Consider the following 19,652-nt stretch of genomic DNA (forward strand, 5'->3'; position numbering starts at 1 on the left):
GATTTGGGAGAATGGGAATTCTAACATGTATACTGTCATGTAAGAATTGAATCGCCAGTCCATGTCTGATGTAGGGTGCAGCTTGCTTGGGGCTGGTGCATGGGGATGACCCAGAGAGATGTTGTGGGGAGGGAGGTGGGAGGGGGTTCATGTTTGGGAACGCATGTAAGAATTAAAGATTTTAAAATTAAAAAAAAAAAAAAATTAAAAAAAAATTTAAAAGAATCATGTATTTTACCACATTTACCAAATAAAAGAGAAAGCCATATTCTTAGCAAATGCAAAAAGACATTTGATAAAAAAATTTTACTTCAATTCGCAATTAAAAGCTTAGCAAACTAAGAGGAATTTTCTCAATGCAGTAAAAAATACAGCAAATATTATCCTGACTGGCAAATGTTGGTAGTTTTTACTGATATCAGAAAAAGGAAAAGAATGTCCTTGATTATCATTTCTGTTCAGTTTTATACTGAAAGTTATAGTCTATGCACTAAGATGAGAAAAAATATAAGAATTGAAAAGGAGCAAACACAGTCTCATTTACTGGTGACTGATTTTTGTGCAAAAAACATCTAAGTAATTCCATATTATTAGAATTTACAAGTGAGTTATCAGTTGCTGGGTAAAATGTATAAAAATCAATTGTATTCTTATAGCAACACAGAGAAAATGAAAATTTTAAAAATATATAATATAATTAAAAGACCTTCAATTACATTTTGATCTAATAAGAATGTGAAACCTCTACATAAAATACTTTGAAGGAACATAAAGAAAACTCAAAGAAGTATAAAGATATACTATGTTGATGGACTTCAAAATTTACTTTTGTGACGGTGTTATTCGTCTTTTAGCCCTTTCAAAATATATAGGAAAATGTTTTCATTAACTTGTAACAAGGAAAGAGTTCTTAAACAAAGTGGAGAGAGTACTAGCCAAATAGGGGAATTTTAATAAATTAGGCTACATTAAAATTAAGAACCACTGTTTTTCAAAGGGCTTTCTTGCTGGCTCAGTGGTAAAGAATCCACGTGCCAGTACAGGGGATGTGAGTTCAGTCCCTGGCCTGGGAAGATGCTCTGGAGAAGGAAATGGCAACCCACTCCAGAATTCTTGCCAAGAGAACCCCATGGACAAAGGAACCTGGTAAGCTACGGTCCATGGGGTCCCAAAGAGTCAGACATGACTTAGTGGCTGAACAGCAACAAATCTTTCAAAAGACACAGAGAGAGTGAGAATGATAGCCAAAGTGTCAGAGAAGGTATTCAATGCAAGAATCAACTAAAGAATCATATCCAGAACACATAAAAATTCTACAAATCAATAAGAAAAAACCTAGACAATCCAATAAAGGAGAGAAAAGCTCAAATAGATACTATACCAAAGAGGATATTCGAATAACTGATAAACATGAACTTGTGTTCAGTCTCATTAACAGTCACTGAAAGAGAGTTTAGCAAGTTCTTTGATACAAAACCAATATATAATTTCTATACCCCAGAAATACAATGTTAAAAAGGTTTTAAAATAATAAAAATTATACCTGATTAAATGTAGTACAATATATCTAAAAATTTTGATAGTAGGAGGGCTTGTCATGAAAACCAAAACTTAAAGCAGTTAAGGCAAAGTGCTAGAACTGGATAAACTATCTGTGCAATGTAATAGAAAATCAAATCAAACATTTACACACGTACAATAATAGTTCAGTAAAAGAAAAAGTATTCAGTAAATGGTACTGAAGTAATTGGTTATTCACATGTCAAAAAACGAAATTGGGTCCTACCTTATACCATATTGAAAACACTTCTATCATCAACATAAAAGCAAAGCTTAAAATACGGTAGTAAATTTCTATGATCAGGTTAGGGAAAGTTTTTTTAAAAAATGAAAAAACACAAGCTACAAATAAAAAGATAATTTTAAAAATTTCTCATTGAAGGATACTATTAATATTGAAAAGATAAACCACAGAATAACAGATTAATGGATGATATTTGCCACATATATAACTGACAAAGAATTACTATGCAGGATATATAAAACATTCTCATGAATCAATAAGAATTAAAGGTAAACCAATAGAAAAATAGGCAAAAGACATAAGCAAAAATTCTTCTTTCTAAAATATTTTAAAGGAAGCTCAATCTACTCAGTAAAATTTGAACTGACCTGTTCAGCAAACGAGATAATTTATACTCACAAGGTCAGAAAAAGCTATCGAGTCTGAAAATAGGAAATGTTAGTGAGAATAAGGAGCAACGAGAACTCACACTGAAATAAAACTGAAATATGGATGGACAAAACTACTTTGAAAAGCAGTTTTTTTCATTGTATTGTAAAGTTGAACATGTACCTTTCAAATGACTCAGTGATTTCTTGCCTAAGTGTGTGAATCATAAATGTTGCAGGGACCACCTGAGACAGTGCTCATGGCGCCCAGTTTATGGTAGCCCTAACAGCTGCAGACTCTGAAAATCTATCAAAGGAAAAGTGGATAAATAAGTATTAATAGATGCATGGTCATGTAACATACTGCTGTACAGCAATAAAAACATGGATTACAGGTGCCCTCCTTAATACAGATAAGCTTCACAATATTGAGTGAAACAAGTTATAAAATAGTACATACACTAGGATTGCATTTTTATAAAGTTAAAAAGCCGCCCAAGTTGATTATTTGGAATTATGATAAATATGTTATTAAACATAATTAATATTATTAAGGCTCTTAAAGCACAGAGATGATAAACACAAAAATCAGGATTCAGTTTAAGATTAACTTCTGGAGTTAAAATGGAATTGGGAAGTGTCAGAGGGTTTCAAATATATTGAAAATACTTGATTTCTTTAAGCAAAATTAGTTCTTATACTTTGCATATGATAGAAATATTTTTTATATATGTTTTATTTTTAATAGTTAAAAAATGAGTGGGTGGTAAATGTGCAGAAGTATTATAATATATTAAACCATTCTTTTGTTATGTTTGTCAACAGAGAGGTAATCCAGATGCATGTAGCAATACCTTGAGGATATTTTTGCCTGCTTATGGCGGTTATAGAATTTATTGTCCAAACAGGGAAGATATGAGGATAGTTGAGGGCTGATTCAAAGGGCAGTTGCTCAGGATGATCATTTTAATTAATTTATTTTTTCAAGAAGGAAAATGAAATTTAAGCCAACCTGAGAATGATAACCTAGGAGATAAACTGTCAGGAAACTCTGAGAAATGTCCCACTTGTTACAAGTCTAATATGCAGTCATATGCATTTTCAAGACAGAGGATTATAAAAGCTCGCTAGGAATACATAGACCAAATAAGCATGTACAAAGTGGTCATCAAATCACTATGAGCCCCTACTGAGTTGGGAGTGACCATTTAGGTGCAAAAGGGAGGAGACAAAGTTTTCTCTTTCTCAATACTCATTTTCCGTGAATTGTGCAAAGCCAAAATGTGGTTCCAGTGTGCATGAGATTCATCTTATTACTTGGCAATAAGACATGAGCTTTGTCTTATTACTTTCCTGTCAGAGAATACAAGCTTTAAAAGTGAGAGGGCTTTTATTTTTTATGGTGAAGTTGAAATGTGTTAGTTTTAGTCTCTCAATCATGTGTGAAAGTGAAGTGAAAGTGAAGTCGCTCAGTCGTGTCCAACTCTTTGCGACCCCATGGACGGTAACCTACCAGGCTCCGCAGTCCATGGGATTTTCCAGGCAAGAATACTAGAGTGGATTGCCATTTCCTTCTCCAGGGGATCTTCCCAACTCAGGGATCGAACCCGGGTCTCCTGCATTGCAGATAAACGCTTTACCGTCTGAGCCACTAGGGAAGCCCTCAATCATGTGTAATCATGTGTAACTCTTGGTGACCCCATGGACTGTAGCCTGCCAGGCTCCTCTGTCCATGGAATTCTCCAGACAAGAATACTGGAGTGGGTAGCTATTCCCTTCTCCAAATTATATCCCAAATTATATCATAGAAGTTGAAATGTACTAGGGTATAATTTGGGTCTTTTGGTTTCCAACAATGTCTATATGTTGGTGTGGTTTTCAGGAATTTTATTTAGTGAAGGGAGTTGAATTACCATGTATCCTTTATTCTAAATATCAAATGTAAGTTGTTAGATTGATTTGAATACAGCTTTTTAGTTCCACATGGAGGCAAGAAGTACTATATAAATTCATGAAGTTGATTATGTGTCTTGATAAGAGGATATACAGTAAATGATATTTAAGATTACTTCCACCTTTACTACATGATTTGCAAATTTTGCTAAATATATGAAAATAATGCCACAGTCATGGAAGGACTGATGCTGATACTGAAACTCCAGTACTTTGGCCACCTCATGTGAAGACTGACTCATTTGAAAAGACCCTGATGCTGGGAATGATTGAAGGAAGGAGAAGGGGATGACAGCAGATGAGATGATTGGATGGCATCACTGACTCAATGGACATGAGTTTGAGTAAGCTCTGGGAGTTGGTGATGGACAGGGAAGCCTGCCGTACTGCAGTCCATGGGGTTACAAAGAGTCTTGAACCGAACTGAAAAGTATACTATTCTCATTAACTTTTTAATTGGAGTATAATTGCTTTATGAAATTATGTTAGTTCCTGCTGTACGACAATGTGAATCAGCTAGATGTGTACCTGTGTCCCTTCCCTTCCACCCCGGTCATCACCAAGCACTGAGCTGGGCTCTCTGTGCTATACAGCAGCTTTCCACTAGCTAGCTGTTTTACACGTGTGTGTGTGTTAGTTACTCAGTTGTGTCTGACTCTTGCAGTCCGATGGACTGTAGCCCAGCTCCTCTGTCCAGGCGATTCTCCAGGCAATGACACTGGAGAGGGTTGCCATTCCCTTCTCCAGGCGATCTTCCCAACCCAGGGGTCAAACCCTGGTCTCCTGCATTGCAGGCGGATTCTTCACCACTGAGCCACCAAGGGGGCTGGTAGTGTGCGTATAGCAAAGCCACTCTCTCAGGTCATCACTCCCTTTCCTTCCCCACTGTGTCCTCTATGCCTGTGTCTGTTCTCTACCCCTGCCCTGAAAATAGTTCATCAGCACCATTTTTCTCGATTCCATATATATACATTAGTATATGATATTTGTTTTTTCTCTTTCTGACTTACTATAGCCTGTATGACAGATTCTAGGTTCAGCCACAAAGTGCACTGTTCTTTAATTCAAAGTTTGCTGGACTTTCTGGCCTAATCTTCATCTGGTTTTTCATAGGAGCCTTACTCAGCCTGTGCTAATACATCTCTGCTCATCTGGGAGTGCTGCATGATTGCTTCAGTTGCCCATTCTGGTCTTCCACTGATTCTGTAAAGTGGATCTGTTTCTGCTTTTCTTTAGGAAAGAAGTTGAAAGAAGTTAAATCCAAAGGGCATAAGGAATGTTAAAGTGCTCTTGAAAAATGTTAGTTCAAAACATTGAAGTCTTTGAAACATGTGATTGATATATAGAGCTTGCATGAAGACTTAAAGTGGATGGAGAATCTTAATTTGAACTATGCTGAGATGAATTTACCTGGGCTTAATTTCCCCATTTAGTATTTTAATTTGAATTGTTGCTCTGAGGGCAGGTAGTGGGCTGATGGTCAGTACAGAGCATTTTGGAAGCCTCATTGAGCAAAGTATATTTTTCTATGCTCCATAAGGAGTTACAGAAACCATGGTGATACACGTATAACCTTGGCAGCTTGTCTGCCAATGCACTTGTTTCAGTTATTCTCTCCTCCCTCCCTGCCTGTCCCCCCCCCCCCACATATCTTTATTGTGGTGGTGGTGTTTAGTTGCTAAGTCATGTCTGACTCTTTTGTGATCCCAGGGACTGTAGCCTGCCAGGCACCTCTGTCTATAGGATTTTTCCAGGCAACAATACTAGAATGCCATTTCCTTCTTCAAGGGATCTTCGTGACCCATAGATCTAACCTGCCTCTCCTGCGTTGGAAGGCAGATTCTTTACCACTGAGCCACCAGGGAAGCCATACCATGTCTTACTGATTCCACTTCAGAAGCATTCCTTAAGTCATTGTGTAAACACACCCCCCTTATATCTCTGATGGACAATAGTGGCTTACATAGAGTTGAAGATATTATTAAAAATTTCTCAGTCTATTGAGTGGAACCAAGCACATTTCTACTAGGTGATTTTGCTGTCTAAATAAGATCAGTTTCCCTGGAAATTCCAGAACGTCCTTCATAATGCTCAAGAAAATTCTTTCTCAGACTCATGACCATCTCCTTTCCCTGGAGAAAAACATGACAACTCTTCTTTGACTATAAAATGAGCTCCATTACTCAGCATGGAGATCATTCACTACTTTGCCTGCTTTTCTCACTCTCTCTCTATCCCTTCCCTAACCTTGGGCCATGCGGTACAAACATACACACACCGCACATCACACACTACACACACACACACCAACCCTTCACCTATGCTTTAGCCATTTCCAATGACCCAGTGGTAAAGAAGCTGCCTGCCAGTGCGGGAAACATGAGAGCCTTGGGTTCGATCCCTGGGTTGGGAAGATCCCCTGAAGGAGGGCATGGCAACCCACTCTATTCTTCTTGCCTGGAGAATCACTTGGACAGCAGAGCCTGGCAGACTACAGTTCATAGGGTCACAAAATGTTGGACACGACTGAAGCAACTTAGTATGCATGCATGACTCCCTATTGTTCAAATGCACTATGTCTTTTTATACCTTTGAGCCTTCACACATGACTTTTCTTCTATCTTTAATGACCTTCTCCTTCTCATCCCCTACCTTGTCCACCTCCTCATGGCTCAAGGTCCAGCTAAAAATCCTTCTCTGTAGCTTGCTCAGATCTCTGAGGACACAGAAGTGGCTCTCATTAGTTCATACATATGTGGGGTTTCACCACATTTGTATTGTGTGTCTTTCTCACTTCTAAGCTCCTCAAGGGAGGGATGAAGCCCTACTTCTGTGTGTCTCATGTCTGAGCACAGCAGGGCTTCAGCACATGTTTTATGACTGAAGAAATGAATGAATGGAAAACATCCTATTTCCCGTGAGCTCAGAATCCAAGACAAGTCCTAAGGAAAACATAGAGGATTCTATCGACAGCATAAAAGATAAAGGTTCAAGAATAAAAAAGTTAAGGATTTGCATATTTGACTTCAATAGTAAATTAATTCATATCTATTATATCTTTGGCAAATATATCCAAGGACTGAGACAGAGATTAGGGAACAGAAGGTGAAGCTCCAAGGAAGCTTCTTGTCTATGGCAAGGAGGGTCCTTTCACTTTCCCGGAAGAAGTCAGCTAGAATGCCCTTTAAATCCCAGCTGAGGAAGGTATCAAGGAACCAGCAGAAGGTGGCTAATCTATTGATATTATTAAAGGGTTTCTTTCTAAACTGTGGGTACCAGTAAGCTTCCATTAACAGTTTTTGAACTGTTATGATCAGATACTTCAGTTCTCTTTTGGAAGCTTCAACAGCCTGTGAATATGATTTTCAGAGACAAATCATGTCTTTACCAAGATTGCAAGGTCATTGTCTTCTGAAATCTGTGATGTTAGCTGAAGTATTGCTTCACTGAAGTGTTATCTGAGTGACTGAATTTGACAGAACTTGGGCAGAGTCAAGTGAGATATATGAAGAAATACATCCTCCACAGTCTGTGTAAACTAGGGCAGATGAAATAAGTATTAATATATGTTTTACAGTAGAAACTTTATTTTTAGGGGGCTCCAAAATCACTGCAGATGGTGACTGCAGCCATGAAATTAAAAGACTCTTGCTCCTTTGAAGCTTTGTCATAGATAAACCTAGACAGTGTTTTAAAAAGCAGACATTACTTTGCCAACTAAGATCCATCTAGTCAAAGCTATGGTTTTTCCAGTAGTCATGTATAGATTTGAGAGCTGGACTACAGAGAAGGCTGAGGGCCGAAGAATTGATGCTTTTGAACTGTGGTGCTGAAGACTCTCTATAGAGTCCCTTGGATTGCAAGGAGATCCAACCAGTCCATCCTAAAGGAGATCAGTCCTGAATATTCATTGGAAGGATTGATGCTGAAGCTGAAACTCCAATCCTTTGGCCATCTCATGCAAGGAACTGACTCACTGGAAAAGACCCTGATGTTGGGAAAGATTGAAGACAGGAAGAGAAGGGGATGACAGAGGATGAGATGGTTGGATGGCATTGCCGAGTTGATGGACATGAGTTTGAGCAAGTTCCGGGAGTTGGTGATGGACAAGGAAGCCTGGTGTGCTGCAGTCCATGGGGTCACAAAGAGTCAGACACAACTGAGCGACTGAACTGAACAGTAGAAAAATTTAAATTCTCAGATTTGAAAATGCTAAGGAGTTAGAATGACTAGTAAAGTCATACTCTTAGATTTTTCCTTTGTTTCTTTCCCTAGTTCTGACGGTGGAGTTGAGTAGGCCTGTGTGTACTTTATTATCTGGTTTTTGCTTATAACCCAACACATAATATACAGAGAATACTGGGTTGGAATGCAGAGGCTGTAGTTTGTTGCAGTAGTTGCTTTAGCCGTAGCATAGAAATGAGTGCTATGGAAACAATGTAATCTTTCTGGCACTTACTTTCCTTAACTATGAAATGAGAACATCATTAGCAGCGTATGATCCTACTAAAGTATCAAGTGAGATTGGGATGGAAAAGGCATGAGTGAGTTGGCTGTAGGTGTACTTGACTTGATGGAAAATGTGCAATTATAACTGTAGTTCCTATTTTGAAGAAGGAGGCTATTTTCCTAACCCCTCAAACACTACTTTTGAAAACTCAACAAACAATTTTAAAAATAACTAAAGCCATAACTTCAGGCCATTAATCAAAAATAACCTAAAACAAGCATCATAGAATTGTGGTGGAATGTTTGATATTAGTCTCTAGGGATGTATTCACAAGCTCAGTTTGTTGGAAGCTGAATGTTTTGTGTAGAGAGGTCAAATGAGAATTCTCCTGAGAGCTGATGCCACTGCTCTCCCATGAAACAAAACAGCTGACAAGAGCTTTCCATCTGGTTAATTTGTTCTGTGGATACTAACAAAGAAAACAACTGCTTTGTATGATTTTCTTGGAGGGATTACTTTCACAATCATGTAGTTATGGCAGCTATTACTGATACAGAGGTAAAATGTAGTTCATGGTACTATATAAGAATAACCATATTTTATCAAATGTTGTATTCTTTACAAAATAGAAAAAGTAGAGCTCTCAAAAATACATGGTTTTGATACCATCCTTGATTCTTTTCCTCACTGGGATATAAGAAAAGTTTAAAGACATAAAGAATACCACTTTTAAGGTGAAACTGCATTATCTAGGCCTCTGCCTATTGAAATACCAAACTTCCTGCTCTTAAATCCATCATTAGGCTTGTCTTAGTTTTTATCCTGAAGGAACCACTATCCTTTCAATAGGTATAAGCTGTCTTCCCTTCTACTCCTTGTCAACTTGCTATTATTTCTGTAAAAGTTGTTCTGGAAGAGCAAATACTATTCCTAGGTTGCCTGAGGATCTCCTTAAAGTCTTGAGTTCTCATTTAGTGCTGGGGTTTGGTATATACAAGACTAGACTATTTGCTCAGTCGTGTCTGACTCTTTGTGACCCTGTGGACTGTAGCCCACCAGGCTCCTCCGTCCATGGGATTCTCCAGGCAAGAATACTGGAGTGGGTTGCCATTTCCTTCTCCAGGGGAGCTTCCTGACCCAGGGATAGAACCTAGGTCTCCTTCATTGCAGGCAGACACTTTAACCTCTGAGCCACCAGGGAATCCCGTATATATGAGGACTGAACTAAATGTGGTAATTTATGTAAATATGTTTCACATCGAGTCTGCACATAGTAGTGGCAGGGTATTTCCTGCCTGTGAATCCCCCAAATCAACCTCATTTCCTGAAAGTGGATTCTAATCTAAACATAACTGCAGATCTGATGCAAATATTAGAGAATATTTCCTTCACCCATTTCTAAGCTTTTTGAAAAATTCGAGTACTGTATGGAATACTGAAGATAGCAGTTGTGATGGTTTTTTGGTTCTGTTTCGTTTTGCTTTGTTTGGCTGGTCTTCTTTTCTATCTGAGGTCACCTTCTTCATGCTCACCAAATACTCTCAGTATCTGAGCCCTGTGTGCTGTGCTGTGCTAAGTTGCTTCAGTCATGTCTGACTCTTTGAGACCCCATGGACCATCGCTGGTCAGGCTCTTCTGTCCCTGGGATTTTCCAGGCAAAAATACTGAAATGGTTGGCATTTCCTACTCCAGGGGATCTTCCTGACCCAAGGCCTGAAACCACGTCTTTTGTGTCTCCTGCACTGGCAGGGGTGTTCCTTACCACTACCACCACCAGGGAAACCCCATCTGAGCCGGAGTAGTTTTCTCAACACTGGGGAGGGAGCTCACTGATTTGTCTACTTAACGCTGTTTCTACCTGCTTTTTCTTGCATCTGTTGACAGATACAAGTATATTTAGCAAGAAGTGTGACCTGCCACTGTAGAAACTAAGTCTGCTCTAAAAGGACTGAATCTCTAACACATGCTAGTCAGCTGAATTCCTTACAGCGCCGGGTATTTGAGTTCACAAGATCACAGGAGAATTTTGCTATGGCCTAGTGGAATGTGCTTCATCAGACAGGAAATGCAATGTCTTTTGTACCTTTTTTCCTTCAATTTTTGAGTTCAATGTCATGTGTTATAAAGACACTGTGATTTGATCACTATAAAACCAAGACAGCTATTTTGTTTTCTTGGTGTTTTAAAATAAACTCTAATTTCCTTCCATCATTAGTAATGAGAAAACTCTAGCCTTAATTAATTCATCTTAAGAAGATGATAAACATATTCACTTTACACAGTGGCTTGAGAGCAGGTTAGGGTAATAACCACAGATCCAGAAATTTAGGAAAGATGAACTGAGTGCTCTAGTCACAACAGTCTGGTTGATGCTTCTTAACTCCATGTAATCTTGAAAACCTAAAAGTAATGCTACTCAGAATATAGAAGAATCAAGCAAAAAACACTTTCCATGATTTTTCTTCCAATAAATATGTTTTTAAATATGAGAAACCACTTCTATTCTGATGAAAAATAACATTAGAAACTCTCCAGTGTAGTGAAGAGTATGCTTTATTTGGAAGGTGGCCAATATAAAATGATAAATGTATCCTTTGTCTAATAGACCCTATAAAATAGTTTTCTAAGTCGAAAAATGGCTTAAAATGACAACTCCAGTTAAACAAATTGGGAAGAACTTGCAGTCATTTAACTAAGGGGACTAAATAAGAGTTCACAATCAATCACGCAGTTCTTTCCTAAGAATAAGATAAGTCTAATCATATAATATACTGGTTTTTATGTATCCTGGCATTAATGTGTATTATAGATTCTTTTGGTTTATGACCTTCTTCTAATTCATAAAACATAATGATGGAAAAGGACCTCTTTTCTGGGCCTTCTGAAATAGACTCTTTCAACAAGTTCTATTTCAAGTATTAACTTAAAGCTGCAGACATTTTTGCAGTTTAAGATATATGAATTTATAATGTATATATAAAGTACATGAGTTACCTTTATAAGTTGTATTACAGTATGTTCAATGAAGGCCCTTTGTGTTTCTTTTAGATAATGTTTATATTCCAACTTCTGTTATAAGTTATGGAGGAGGAGGAGGTTATTGTACTCCTTATGACCATAACGTAGGCTCACCGAGGGCAACCACTGTATCTTTGTTGTTGTTCAGTCACGAAGTCGTATCTGACTCTGCAACCCCATGGACTGCAGCACGCCAGGTTTCCCTGTCCTTCACTATCTCCCAGAGTTTGCTCAAATTCATGCCCATTGAGTTGGTGATGTTATCTAACCATCTCATCTTCTGTTGCCACTTTCTCCTTTTGCTTTCACTCTTTCCCAGCACTGAGATCTTTTTCAATGGGTCAGCTCTTCACGTCAGGTGGCCAAGGTACTGGAGCTTCAACATCAGTCCTTCCAATGAATATTCAGGGTTGATTTCCTTTAGAATTGACTGGTTTTATCTTCTTGCAGTCCAAGGGACTCTCAAGAGTCTTCTGTAGCATCACAATTTGAAAGCATCAAAGAAGCTCAGCCTTCTTTATGGTCCAACTCTCACATCCGTACATGACTACTGGAAAAACCATAGCTTTGATTAGATGGACCTTTGTTGGCAATGTGATGTCTCTGCTTTTAAATATGCTGTCTAGGTTTGTCATAGCTTTCCTTCCAAGAAGCAAATGTCTTTGAATTTCATGGCTACAGTACTGACCACAATGATTTTGGAGCCAAAGAAAAGAAAATATGTTACTGTTTTCACTTTTTCCCCTTGTATTTGCCATGAGGTGATGGGACCAGATGCCATGATCTTAGTTTTTTTGAATATTGAGTTTTAAACCAACTATTTCACTTTCCTCTTTCACCTTCATCAAGAGGCTCTTTACTTCCTCTTCGCTTTCTGCCACTAGGGTGGCATATCTGTAGTTGTTGATATTTCTCCCGGCAGTCTTGATTCCAGCTTAGTGGTTCATGCAGCCTGGCATTTCACATGATGTACTCTGCATATAAGTTAAATAAGCAGGTGACAATATACACCCTGATGTACTCTTTTTCCAATTTGGAACCAGTCTGTTGTTCCATGGCTGGTTCTGACTGTTGCTTCTCGACTTGCACACAGATTTCTCAGGAGGCAGGTGAGATGGTCTGGCATTCCCATCTTTTTAAGAATTTCCCACAGTTTGTTGTGATTCACACAGTCAAAGGCTTTAGCGTAGTAAATAAAGTAGAATTAGATGTTTCTGTGGAATTCCCTTGCTGTCTCTATAATCCAATGAATGTCAACAATTTGATTTCTGGTTCCTCTGCCTTTTCTAGGCACAGCTTGTACATCTGGAAGTTCTCAGTTCATGTACTGCTGAAGGCTAGCTTGAAGGACTTTGAGCATAACCTTGCTAGCATGTGAAATGAGGCATCGTACAGTAGTTTGAACATTCTTTGGCATTGCCCTTCTTTGGGATTGAAATGAACACTGATCCTTTCCTGTGGCCACTGCTGAGTTTTCCAGATTTGCTGGCATATTGAGTGCAGCAGTTTATCAGCATCATCTTTTACGATTTCAATTAGCTCAGCTGGAATTCCATCACCTTCACTAGTTTTGTTCTTAGTAATGCTTCCAAAGACCCACTTAACTTTGTATCTTACTCATTTCTGTGCTCCACATGGAGCCTGGAAGTGTCCAGCACTTACTGAATGGCCTTTTAAAATGCCTCAGATAAAACTTAGTCATTTTTTACTGAAAGTGATGATGACTCAAGATCAAGAAAATAAGCTGAAGTACCACCTGTCTTGAATATTCTGGTGGAAGGCATCCTTATGAATCTCTAGTGACTAGAAGCATGCCAGGTATAAACTATCTTCCCTTAAATTCTAGGGAGGAGACACCAGATACTCTTTCTTTTTCTCTGAACTGGTAGGCAAATCAGAGGGTAGCCAATGTCTTGTCTTTGCAAGTCTACCAGCAGTTTAATAGATGGATACAGGTTTGGAGTAGGTGTCTCTTTGGACCTTTTTATTCTGTTTTCAACAGTAATAGTCACTGCAGCCTTTATACTCCCGTGAACTTCTAGTAGGGATTCTCCTTGGTCCTTCACAGACCAGGGGAGAGGGTGGCAATCCCAGCAGTCTGCCACTGAGGGCTGACCATAAGGCATAAGTGCTCCTCTTCATAGGAACACAATTTCCACTCATTCTCGAAATTCTTAACTCTCAGTTGATCATTTTCATGACTTTTGCACGGACAAGTCAAAGAACCAGTTTATAAAACTACTCTAATCATTCCATTTTGCATTTTGGAAGCATCTAAATACATATATGGCAGAAAAATATGACATTTGTGTTCTGCCTTATGAGGTAGAATATTGTAAATCACACCCATAGATGGTGCTTTGAAGCTAATTAGATAATATATATCAAAATACCTTAAAACAATTATGAGTTATGGAAAAATAAACCTTGCTGAAATATATAGGAATTAATGGTAGAAAATTTTAAGAATATATATAGTTTGTTATCCTAATAGTGCTATAACATTTGGTACTGATCAAAAAAAGCTTACCTTCTCATTAATCAACACTTAACTTAAAAATACCTGGTGGGGAGGTGGGTGGGGGGTATGGGATTGGGAACACGTGTACACCCGTGGTGGATTCATGTTGATGTGTGGCAAAACCAATACAATATTGTAAAGTAAAAAAAATAATAATAATTTTTTAAAAAGTGAGAGGAAAAAAATAATAAAGAACTAAATCAGCCAAAAAAAAAAAAAATACCTAGTCACTCTTAAAGAAACTCAAAACAGCGATGAAGAGACTGGGAAGGTAGTGAGATTTATTTTCTGCCTGTATATAGTCTTTTGTACCCTTTGAATTTTGTACCAAATGACCTATTTTAAAAACTAAATGAAATCTTAAATCAAAAGACTAAACTTACTTAAGTCACTTGTTCTTGATGATAGAACATAAAGACTAGAAGAGATAGATCAATTTTAACTCCTTATTTTACAGGGATAGAAACTAAACTCCAAAGAGGATGTTTATAGATCTAGTATTTTTTCCAGAAAATGGAATATATCTTCCAAATAAAATTTCGTAAATACTTAGAAGGAAATACCCACATTGCTAATCAAGACGAATTTTAATTAAACTTCTTTTCAGACTAGATTACTAGTTAGTAAAGATTGAACTTTAGGACCAAATTGTTAAATAGAAATGAGATTTTCTTTAAAATCAGCTGAAATTCAATGCCAGTTTAGTGACCCATTTTAAAGAGTCTTGCATGTACCACTGGTTTGGTAATTTCACACAATTAGTTTCTCAACTTTGGTCTGCATGATCTCATTTCTCTAAAGGAAAGAGAAAGAATTGACTTCCACTTCCCAATATATTAGTTGTACAACCAACCAATCTTTACTTCAATAGTTTACTAAAATAATTAAATCTCAGTCATTACAACAAGGATGAGGAAAGATAAAGAAGGAAGGAAGATGTGGAGACGTAGAAGAATTATAGAGAAACTTGGAGAAAGGAATCCCCTATAGATACAATAAGATTTAGAGAGAAAGCGTCTAGTGCTGCAGTCATTTTGATATTTTTCGTTCTCTTTAAAAAATGCTTCTGATTTCAGCCCATTTTCACAGTATCACTAGATCTAGGAGCTGAGAGGGATTTTTGAAATTCTCTAGTTTATTCCTCTCATCTATCATGTGAGAAAAACTGAAGTCCAGGAAGGCAAATTGACCTTTTTTAAGCTTACAGAGTGGTCATTGAAAAAACTTCATCCAGAATTCAGATCTCCAGGTTCCGTATAGAAGCCATGTGCTATCACTGTTTTCATACAAACACAGGCGAAACTTTGTTATGAAATGACAGCTTTGGTTACCGCTGTGATTTTTTTAAAAAGGGAAGAGGTGAAGTTCACTTCCGTTCAGTCGCTCAGTCACGTCCAACTCTTTGCAACCCCATGGACTGCAGCACCCTAGGCTTCCCTGTCCATCACCAACTCTCGGAGCTTGCTCAAACTCATGTCCGTTGAATCGATGATGCCATCCAACCATCTCATCCTCCGTCATCCCTTTCTCCTGCCTTCAATCTTTCCCAGCATCAGGGTCTTTTCCAATGAGTCAGATCTTAGCATCAGGTGGCCAAAGTATTGGAGTGTTAGCATCAGTCCTTCTAATGAATATTCAGGACTGATTTCCTTTAGGATTGACTGGTTTGATCTCCTTGCAGACCAAGGACTCTCAAGAGTCTTCTCCAACACCACAGTTCAAAACATCAATTCTTTGGCACTCAGCTTTCTTTATAGTCCAACTCTCACATCCATATGTGACTACTGGAAAAACTATAGCTTTGAGTAGATGAAACATTTTTGGTAAAGTAATGTCTCTGCTTTTTAATATGCTGTCCAGGTTTGTCATAGCTTTTCTTCTAAGGAGCAAGTGTCTTTTAATTTCATCACTGCAGTCACCATCTACAGTGATTTTAGAGCCCAAGAAAATAAAGTCTGTCACTGTTTCCACTGTTTCCCCATCTATTTGCCATGAAGTGGTGGGACCAGATGCCATGATCTGAGTTTTCTGAATGTTTAGTTTTAAGCCAGCTTTTTCACTCTCCTCTTTCACTTTCATCAAGAGGCTCTTTAGTGCTGGCACTATCTGTATCCAGCACTCTACCTTTTCACTGTGTCCAGGTTACAGCCTCATGTGCATGAAGAGAGGCGATCATTACATGCCTGAAGGCAAGCTGCCACTAGCTGTACAAAACCATGTCATTAGCCTCAAAAGCAAGTACATGTTCCCCCCAACATTCGAGACAATTCAATTTCTATTGGTTTCTGCTATAGTTGTGTGTGTTAGTTGCTCAGCGTGTCTGACTCTTTGCATCCCCATGGACTATAGCCAGTCAGGTTCATCTGTCCATGGGATTTTCCCAGGCAAGAATACTGGAGTGGGTTGCCATGCCTTCCTCCAGGGGCTCTTCGCGACCCAGGGATCAAACCAGATCTCCCACACTGCAGGCAGACTCTTTACCTTCTGAGCTACCAGAGAAGCCCTTTGTTATAGTTATTACTGATTAACTGTGCAGTTGGGAAGAAAAGCTTTATCTTCCACATCCTCACCTAAAAAATTGAGGTAATGATGTGTGTGCATGTGTGGTGTGTGTGTTTGTGTGTATGTCTGTGTGAGTTTATATGCTAGGAAGAGGGAGTTTGGATTTGGGTTGGAGAAGGGGTGGAGATTAAGGCTAACTAGTTTTCCTAGTATTTATGCCTGAAGCAAAATAATCCTCCTACCCAGAATGTGATTTAAAAAAATACAAGGCAGGGTTATATCCTGTATTTTGTTGATAACACTAATCAATAATTACAAGCTACTCTCTTGACAGTTTCAAATTTGTTGGTGATGGAGTGGGTGGCCACTGAAATAGTTACAGGGTAATCTTTAAAATCAGCTCTAATTTTTATCTGTTCTCAGTCTCAGAGATTTAACCAGAGTCAGTTCTTGGTATCTGTCAAAGGAAAATGATTGGACCCAAAGTATTCGTGGCCTTCACTCAGCACTTGTGGGTTACAGCTTTGGCAATACAATGTGTGGATCTCAGGTTGTTTATGCTAATTCTGTGTATAAAGCAAAGGGGACAATCTGTTGCCATTCCTTTGGAAACCAAATGTTCACAGTATTAGTTGACAAGTACTGCTTACGATTTAGTGTTATTTTCATTTTCACCCCAGAGCTCACTCAATGTGCGCATTTTTAAGGCCTGCCAACCTGTCACACTAGCGGTAGCAGAGCCCTCTGCCTTGTTCAGGCCTGTGTCCCTGGCACCTGAAAGAGAGCCTGGCCTAAGTATCTGTTGAATGAATGCAGGAAGAAAGTTGAAGCTTTGGCCATAGGAAAACTATTTAGGGTCAAACTGCCACTCCCCTCCTACTTTAGAAATCGGACTGATCCAGAGTCTTTAAATGACTGTCTTTGAATAACATTGCTTTCTGTGACCTATTCCTGGTCTAAGTTCTCTAGCATAGAGTTTCAGACCTTTCAAAATCTGGCATCTGCGTTGACCTGGTTTCTTCAGTTTTAAACCCAACAACATCAAACGGTTCTCTGAACACGGTGAGCTTTATTTCTGTAGTTTTCACAAAGAGCTCTTGAGTGCCTAACATAGTGCTTGGCAGTGAAGGTAAACCTGGGTCTCTCCTTATGAAAAACTTCTACTCTGGCATGGGAGAGACTTACGCATAAGCACCTTACTCCATCACTCTGCCACCAGACCAGAGTCCTGGCTCTAAAACTCCACAGCTCTCTGTATGTCAGCACACACTGTGCACCATAGCCCTAGTTAATCGTCCTTCCTGCTCAAAAGGGAGCTTCAGGCAGGACAGATGCTATGTTGGCCCCAAACTGGCTCATGTCTAGCATATTATCAACACGTGCTAGTCACTCACTAAATATTGTGGATGAGAGGGAGTGAGAGGAGGAAGGAGAGGGCATCTGGACATAAAAACTTGGATGTAGGCACAGGATGCCCTGGAAATTTTAGGAGATTTCTAGAAAATGTCAGGTAAAGCTTCATCCAGAGCTGTGACTCAGTGGTAAAGAATCCGCCTTCCAATGCAGGAGATGCAGGTTCCATCCCTGGGTAGAGAAAACTCCCTGGAGGAGGAAATGACAACCCATTTCAGTATTCTGGCCTGGAGAATCCAATGGACAGAGGAGCCTGGCAGGCTACAGTCCATGGGGTTGCAAAGAGTCAGACACAATTGGGAACCCATGTGCATGTTTAGATCTGTAGCTTGAAGGTGGAATAAAAGCAAGTCTCTAAGTAAAGGTGGGCTTCCTGGATGGCTCAGAGGTTAAAGCATCTGCCTCCAATGCAGGAGACCCAGGTTTGATCCCTGGGTTGGGAAGATCCCCTGGAGAAGGAAATGGTAACCCACTCCAGTATTCTTGCCTGGAGAATCCCATGGATGGAGAAGCCTGGTAGGCTACAGTCCACGGGGTTGCAAAGAGTTGGACACGACTGAGCGACTTCACTTTCACTTTCACTATCTAAGTAAAGGTGGGGAAAAGCAGCAAGGACTCCACACAGCTGTGTGGGAAGCGGTAGGTGGGGGTGTGGACTAGGCTAGAGATCATTGCTACAGCTGCTAGAGGGACCACACTTGGAGGGTGGTCCATACCTGGATAGGTGAAAGGTCACTTACTGTTACACGTCAGAACTTTCAAAACTCAACTACACGTTGCTATGAATAATTTTAGCCTACTGCTCTCTTCTTGCTTGGCTGAAAACCATTCTGTTAAGCAGGCCTGGGACATATAACATCAACTGAAAGTCTCTCTTATTTGGCATTTCAACAGTTTACATTGATGACTTAAATTTATACTAAACTAAAATTACAGTTGTTACTGTTGTTCAGTCGCCAAGTTGTGTTCGACTCTTTGCAACCCCATGGACTGCAGTAAGCCAGGCCTCCCTGTCCCTCACCGTCTCCCGAAGTTTGCCCAAGTTCATGTTCATTGCATCAGTGATGCCATCCAGTCATCTCAACCTCTAATGCCCTATTCTCCTTCTGCCCTCAGTCTTTCCCAGTATCAGGGACTTTTCCAGTGAGTCAGCTGTTGGCATCAGGTGACCAAAGTACTGGCACTGCAGCTTCAGCATCAGTCCTTCCAGAGAGTATTCAGAGTTGATGTCCCTTAAGACTGATTGGCTCGATCTCCTTGCAGTCCAAGGGACTCTCAGGAGTCTTCTCAATACCACAGTTTGAAGGTATAAATTCTTTGGCTGTCAGCCTTCTTTACAGTCCAGCTCTCACACCAATACATAACCGTTGGGAAGACCACAGCCTTGACTATATGGACCTTTGTCAGCAGAGTAATGTCTCTGCTTTTCACCACACTGTCTGGGTTTGTCATAACTTTCCTGCCAAGAAGCAATCGTCTTCTGATTTCATGGCTGCAGTCACCACCCACAGTGATTTTGGAGCCCAAGAAGAGGATTTCTGTCACTACTTTCACCTTTTCTTCTTCCATTTGCCTTGAAGTAATGGGGCCAGATAACATGATCTTAGTTTTTTAACATTTAGT

General features: G+C 39.3%; 1 protein-coding gene and 1 non-coding gene across 2 annotated transcripts in view; one reads left to right on the forward strand and one right to left on the reverse strand.

Moving 5' to 3' along the window:
• The window catches only part of FHL5 (four and a half LIM domains 5), a 59,223-nt gene that overhangs the window by 26,327 nt on the left and 13,244 nt on the right, over positions 1–19,652 (reverse strand). The gene's annotated exons all lie outside the window — the stretch shown is intronic.
• On the forward strand, positions 18,401–18,472 carry TRNAW-CCA. Its single transcript has one exon. It is a non-coding gene; the product is annotated as a tRNA-Trp (tRNA).

This window comes from Capra hircus, chromosome 9, assembly GCF_001704415.2.
Source record: "Capra hircus breed San Clemente chromosome 9, ASM170441v1, whole genome shotgun sequence".
NCBI classification, from domain to species: Eukaryota; Metazoa; Chordata; class Mammalia; order Artiodactyla; family Bovidae; genus Capra; species Capra hircus.